Source organism: Suncus etruscus, chromosome 2, assembly GCF_024139225.1.
Source record: "Suncus etruscus isolate mSunEtr1 chromosome 2, mSunEtr1.pri.cur, whole genome shotgun sequence".
Taxonomy (NCBI): Eukaryota; Metazoa; Chordata; class Mammalia; order Eulipotyphla; family Soricidae; genus Suncus; species Suncus etruscus.
The window spans coordinates 26351364-26359183 of record NC_064849.1 but is presented as its reverse complement, the minus strand read 5'-3'; positions in this window follow the sequence as shown (position 1 = coordinate 26359183).

The window sequence follows — 7820 nt, the reverse complement described above, 5'->3', positions numbered from 1 at the left end:
GTGTGACCTGTCTATGTCTGTCTACTGTCCTCTTGCGTGAAACTCTTGCGAGTGGGGCAAAAAGAGGCTCAGAGGAGCACGGCCGCTCCGCTTCACTACAAGGCCGTGCACTCTTTCTAAGGAAAGAAACACCATTGCAACAAGAAGGAAAAATCACACTAAGAACGAAGCTATATCACAGAAGCAAACATTTCTCTCTGGACTGTCTTCTCTGTTGCATGCTCGGGCCTAAGATTTGACCCAGTGTGAGGCTTCATCCACGGAGGACTCCCCTCCTTAGAGGCAAGTCAGCCCATCCAGAAAGGGAGGAGCCAGAGGAGTGTGCTGCCTACATCATATAGACAATGAATACCACCACAACACGTAGAAAAACCCACAATACAAGTGTGACAATGGGGAAACAACGCAGGCCAGCATCAGACATAGAGAATGAAGATGACAATTCTGAGGACCAGATAATGACCAACCAACTAATCAACCTCTCAGATAAGGACTTTAGACTAGCAATATGGAAGGTGCTCAAACAGACTCCAAGAAACCATGGATCGAGTTGAACAGAACACTAATAAGAACCAAGAAAATATGAAGGCAGAAATGACAAAACTCCAAACTGAAATAACATGTCAACTAACAGGACTGAAAAAGTCAGTAAACGAAGTGAATGACAAAATGGATAAGCTCTGGGACAGGGTATCAGAAGCTGAGAATAGACTTGGTGCTGTGGAAGATGAGATACATAACAATTCCATACAGCAGGAGAGATTGGACAAAAAACTTAAAGCAAATGAGCAGACAATGGAAAAATTAGTCAAAGAATGGGAACAGACGAAAATAGAAGTCTATGATAAGATCAACAGAAACAACTTAAGAATCATTGGAGTCCCAGAGACCCAGGAAGAAAATTTCCAGGAAGAATCAATGGTCAAGAACATCATTAAAGAGAAACTTCCAGAGCTAAAGAATATATGTGATCAAATCCTGCATGCCCGAAGAGTACCAACCAAAAGAGACCCCAGAAAAACCACCCCAAGACACATCCTAGTCACAATGACAAATCCCACAGATAGAGACAGAATTCTGAAAACAGCAAGATCAAAAGGGGAAATCATGTTCAAGCAAGCTTCCCTGAGATTTACAGCAGACCTGTCACCAGAAACGCTCAATGCCAGAATGCAGTGGTGGGATATTGTGACAAGACTGAATGAAATGAATGCTTCACCCAGAATACTATACCCAGCAAAACTCACTTTCCGGTTTGATGGAAGAATACATGGTTTCACAGACAAAAAACAGCTCAGAAACTTCACAGACACAAAACCAGTCTTAAGAGAAAAACTGAAAGACCTAATCTAAGACAAGACTACCAGAAGACACACCAAATTTTGAAATAAAGATGGCGTTAAATCCAGGACAATTCTTTCTCTCAACGTCAATGGACTAAATGCACCAGTTAAGAAACACAGAGTGGCTAAATGGATCAAAAAACTCAATCCAACCTTCTGCTGCCTACAAGAAACGCACCTGAATAGTCAGAACAAACATAGACTCAAAATAAAAGGCTGGAGAAAAGTTATCCAAGCAAACAACACCCATAAAAAAGCTGGAGTGGCCATACTAATATCAGATAATGCAAACTTTATACTCAGGAAGGTTGTAAGGGACAAAGACGGACATTTTATATTAATCAAGGGGTACGTAGAGCAGGAAGAATTCACTCTCCTAAACATATATGCACCGAATGAGGGGCCAGCAAAATATTTAATAAACTGTTGACAAATCTGAAAATAATATCAACAACAACACAATAATTGTGGGGGACCTTAACACGGCTTTGTCAACACTGGATAGGTCAACCAGACTGAAACCCAACAAGAATATACTAGACCTGAGGAGAGAAATGGAAGAAAGAGGCCTAGTGGATATATATAGGACACTCCATCCCCAGAAACCTGGATACACATTCTTCTCCAATGTACATGGGACATTCTCCAGGATAGACTACATGCTGGCACATAAAACATACCTCCATAAGATCAAGAGGATAGAAATTTTGCAGACTACCTTCGCTGACCACAAGGCTCTGAAATTATTTGTGAACTCCAAAGGGACTCAGAAGAAACACTTTAACACCTGGAAGTTAAACAGCCTCATGCTCAATAACCAGTGGGTCCGAGATGAAATCAAGGAGGAAATCAAAAGGTTCCTGGAAACAAATGACAATAAAGACACAAACTATCAGAACTTATGGGACACAGCAAAAGCAGTACTGAGAGGAAAATTTATAGCTTTGCAAGCACACATCAGGAAGGAAGAAGGAGCTTACCTGAGTAGCTTAATGACACAGCTAATAGAACTAGAAAATGCTCAACAAAAGGACCCAAGAATAGGAAGACAGAAGGAAATAACAAAGCTGAGAGCAGAAATCAACGAAGTGGAAACTCAAAAAACAATCCGAAAGATCAACGAAAGCAGAAGTTGGTTCTTTGAAAAAATAAACAAGATTGATAGACCACTGGCAAACCTAACAAAGAAAGAGAGAGAGAGAAACTTGATAACTCGTATCAGGAATGAAAAAGGAGAGATCACTACTGATATGACAGAGATTCAAAGGGTAATCAGAAACTACTTTGAAAAACTCTACGCCACTAAAAATGAGAACCTGGAAGAAATGGATAAATTCTTGGACTCTTATGATCTTCCACGGTTGAAGGAAGAGGATGTAGCATATCTAAACACCCCCATCACCATTGATGAAATTAAAACAGTAATCAAATATCTGCCGAAAAACAAAAGCCCAGGTCCAGATGGATTCACTAATGAATTCTATCAAACTTTCCAAGAGGAACTACTGCCAATCTTGGCAAGACTCTTTCATGAAATTGAACAAACAGAAACACTTCCAAATAGCTTTTATGAAGCCAAATTCACCTTGATACCTAAACCAGACAGAGACGCTACCAAAAAAGAAAATTACAGACCAATATCACTGATGAATGCAGATGCAAAGATCCTCAACAAAATCCTGGCAAATAGGATTCAATGCCTCGTTAAGAAGATCATCCACTACGATCAAGTAGGTTTCATCCCAGGAATGCAAGGCTGGTTTAACATCCGTAAATCTATCAACATAATACACAACATCAATAACAAGAAAAATAAAAACCACATGATCATATCAATAGATGCAGAGAAAGCATTTGATAAGGTCCAACACCCATTCTTGATCAAAACTCTCAGCAAGATGGGAATGGAGGGAACCTTTCTCAATATAGTGAAGGGCCATCTATCCACAAGCCAGTGCAAATATTATCATCAATGGAGGGAAAAACTGAAAGCCTTCCCTCTAAATTCTGGCACAAGACAAGGCTGTCCTCTCTCACCACTCCTATTCAACATAGCACTGGAAGTACTTGCTATAGCGATTAGGCAAGAAAAGGATATCAAGGGAAATCCAGATAAGAAAGGAAGAGAGTCAAAGCTCTCACTGTTTGCAGATGACATGATACTCAACTTAGAAAACCCTAAAGACTCTATCAAAAAGCTTCTAGAAACAATAGACTCATAAGCAAGGTGGCAGGCTACAAAATTAACACACAAAAATCAATGGCCTTTCTATATACCAATAGTAATAAGGATGAAATGGACATTAAGAAAACAACCCCGATTCACAATAGTACCACACAAACTCAAATATCTTGGAATCCACTTGACTAAATATGTGAAGGACCTATACAAAGAAAACTATAAAACTCTGCTCCAAGAAATAAGAGAGGACACACGGGAAATGGAGAACACATACCCTGCTCATGGATTGGCAGGATTAACATCATCAAAATGGCAATACTCCCCAAGGCATTATACAGATTTAATGCCATCCCTCTAAAGATACCCCATGACATTCTTCAAAGAAGTGGGATCAGGCACTTTTGAAATTTGTTTGGAACAATAAACACCCTCGAATAGCTGAAGCAATCATTGGAAAAAGAATATGGGAGGAATTACTGTTTCCAACTTTAAAACTGTACTACAAAGCAACAGTTATCAAAACAGCATGTATTGGAATAAGATAGGTCCTCAGATCAGCTGGGAATAGGGCTTGAATACTCAGAAAATGTTCCCCAGAGATACAACCAATCTAATTTTTGATAAAGGAGCAGGAAATCCAAATGGAGCAGGGAAAGCCTCTTCAACAAGTGGTGTTGGCACAATTGGATAGCCACTTGCAAAAAATTAAACTTAGACCCCCCAGCTAACATTCATGTACAAAGGTAAAAATCCAAATGGATTAAAGACCTCGATATCAGCCCCAAAACCATAAGAATATATAGAACAGCACATAGGCAAAACACTACAGGACATTACAGGCATCTTCAAGGAGGAAACTGCACTCTCCAAGCAAGTGAAAGCAGAGTTAACAGATGGGAATATATTAAGCTGAGAAGCTTTTGCACCTCAAAGGAAATAGTGCCAGGATACAAGAGCCACCACTGATGGGGAGAAACTATTTCACACCAATACCCATCAGATAAGGGGCCTAATCTCCAAGAATATACAAGGCACTGACAGAAACTTTACAAGAAAAAAAACATCTAACCCCATCAAAAAATGGGGAGAAGAAATGAACAGGACACTTTGACAAAGAAGAAATACAGATGGCCAAAAGGACACATGAAAAATGTTCCACATCACTAATCATCAGGAGATGCAAATCAAAACAACGGATGAGATACCACCTCACACCACAGAGAATGGCACACATCACAAAGAATGAGAATAAACCAGTGTTGGCGGGGATGTGGGAGAGAAAGGAAACTCTTATCCACTGCTGGTGGAATGCTGTTCTAGTTCAACCTTTATGGAAAGCGATATGGAGATTCCTCCAAAAACTGGAAATCGAGCTCCCATACGATCCAGCTATACCACTCCTAGGAATTATACCCTAGGAACACAAAAATACAATACAAAAACCCCTTCCTTTACACCTATATTCATTGCAGCTCTATTTACCATAGCAAGACTCTGGAAACAACCAAGATGCCCTTCAACAGCCGAATGGCTAAAGAAACTGTGGTACATATACACAATGGAATATTATTGCAGCTGTCAGGAGAGAGATGAAGTCATGAAATTTTCCTATACATGGATGTACATGGAATCTATTATGCTGAGTGAAATAAGTCAGAGAGAGAGAGAAAAACGCAGGGAATGTGTCTCACTCATCTATGGGTTTTAAGAAAAATGAAAGACACCCTTGTAATAATAATTTTCAGACACAAAGAGAAAAGAGCTGAAGTTTCCAGCTCATCCTCAGGAAGCTCACCACAAAGAGTGATGAGTTTAGTTAGAGAATATAACACATTTTGAACTGTCCTAATATTGAGAATGTATGAGGGAAATGTTGAGCCTGTTTTAGGGTACAGGCGGGGTTGGGTGGGGAGGAGGGAGATTTGGGACTTGGGTGATGGGAATGTTGCACTGGTGATGGTGGTGTTCCTTTTATGACTGAAACCCAAACACAATCATGTATGTAATCAAGGTGTTTAAATAAAAAAAAAATTAAAAAAAAAAAAGGTAAAGAAAGAAGAGAAAGAAAGAAAGAAAGAAAGAAAGAGAAGAAAGGAAAGAAAGAAAGAAAGAAAGAAAGAAAGAAAGAAAGAAAGAAAGAAAGAAAGAAAGAAAGAAAGAAAGAAATGAAAGGAAAGAAAGAAAGAAAGAAGAAGAAAGAAAGAAAGAAGAAAAGAAAGAAAGAAAGAAGAGAAGAGAATAAGAAGAAGAAAGAGAAAAATTACTCCTGGCAGGCTCGGGAAACCATATCGGATGCTGTGGGAAAGGAACCATTGTGCTGTCACTCCACTCCAAGACAGTTTCTTAATGAGTTGAGCCATATATTGCAAGGAGCAGCTGGGATTGAAGAAGGGAGACACACTGATCTGACAAAGAATGTGTTTCATTCTCAATTCCCTATATATGGAATTTCAAGAAGATGTTTGGGGGCACAGGTGATGTGCTAAAGAGATCAGAAAGGTGCTAGACTTCCTCCTGGGAAGGTTGGAGGGGCTCAGTTCTGGCTCTGGTGGTATAAACAGGCTTGAGATTCTTGAACCCAGACAGGGGAACTTTTTTTGTAAACCACACTTAATTAGCCAAACAATATCTTTATTCTGGAAGGGAAACTTTTTTTTTAAATAAACACTAAGAGAACTGAAAGTGTGAGATTCAATTCCAGCAACTAAACTGAAAATAATGTGCCTGTCAAGGAGATGACTAAGGGGTAGGAGGGTGCCTGGGGATCATGGTAGATAGTTGGTAATGATCCCACACTGATGGTGGTGGTATCAGTGTTGGACCACCATATGCTTGAAATTCAACTCTGATAACTTTATAAATCATGATGCCTCAATAAAGACAAATTAAATAAATAAAATTAAAATAAAGTAGCTCTCGCTCAAAGTTAAGCTTTATGAAATTAAATACAAAAGTTCTCAATCCTATTTTTTTTAGTTACCTATGCAAAAGCTTCTCTTTCAGAAGGCTTCAAAATCTGATGGGAAAATCTGATGTGAAAAAGAAAAAATATTACAGAAGTGAAATTCCTAACAGAATCATGTACAAACAGACATGCCCACTTACTATAATAATAATCCAATTAAAGTTCATCTCCCCTATTGTTTAGGAGTTTCCTTTTGGAAGAACTGGGGATTTCCAAACTGATGTGGACCCATTCCATGCTAATTACTTATTTCTCAGAAAAAGTCATAATAGCAAGAGTAAAATATCCCATGATGAATGGTAAAATCATTTCCCTTAGTTTGGTTGCAAGTATTTGATGGCATTATTAAAAAAATCTTCCAATAGACACCATATTTATTTTTACAAATGAAAGGCTTCCTTTCATTTGATTAGAAAATAATATCCAAAACTATGAATGTTTGTGAAAAGAATGGTTTCCTGAGGCCCCATATCTAGCTGGGGTATTCAGGCCATGATCTCGCTACTTTTAAGAACACTTGTTTCTTAAAGCTACACAGTAGCCCAGAGGATTTCACTTACCAGTCAGCATTCCAATGGTGTTCTTCCTCATGCCTTGTGTAACAAAGACAGCAAATCTAAGGCATTGCTTTCTAAAATTTTTCTACAGGACCTATCATGACTCAAATGAAAGATTTAATGAGCCAGAAATGGTTGCCCTCTGCGACTCATTTTGATGGTTCATGCCTCTCTAGAGTATTGCCTCACTCAGAGGATCTAGATTCCTCAACATAGTGAAAGGGCTTTTTTTTTTTTTTTTCCTTCGGTAAGCCAGTCTGGTTGGATAAACTGTGATCCCCAACATGAGAGCAAGTTTGTCTCTGTGACAGTGCAGCAATGTTTTATCCAATCACAGCACTAGGAGTTGTGACAACCATTTGGGGTATGTCCGTCATTCTGATTTGCTGGTCTATCTTTGTGGGGGCAATCTGGGGGATTCCTAACAGCTGTTGAGAACCATTTATCTCAAGTACTCTCTTCTTTTCCTATGCTTTATGTTGCCAACTGTCCTAAGGGTTACCTGATGGGTGAAAAGTGTTTGGGAAGTGAGTGTTTTGGAAGAAGTGAAGGCCTCCAACACAGAGTTAAAAACCTCTAGTATGTGCCATGGAAAATCTGAAGTCCTCCATGATGATTGGGTCAGCTTGGACTAGATATGGAGGCCTCTATCTGGCTCCGCTGTAAGGTGAATATGCATTTGTAAGAGTTCTATTTGTATTAGTTTTGGTTTTGGTTTGTCTGTTTTGCTACAGCTATGTGGAATTTTAGTCTGAATAACACATAAAAGGTCT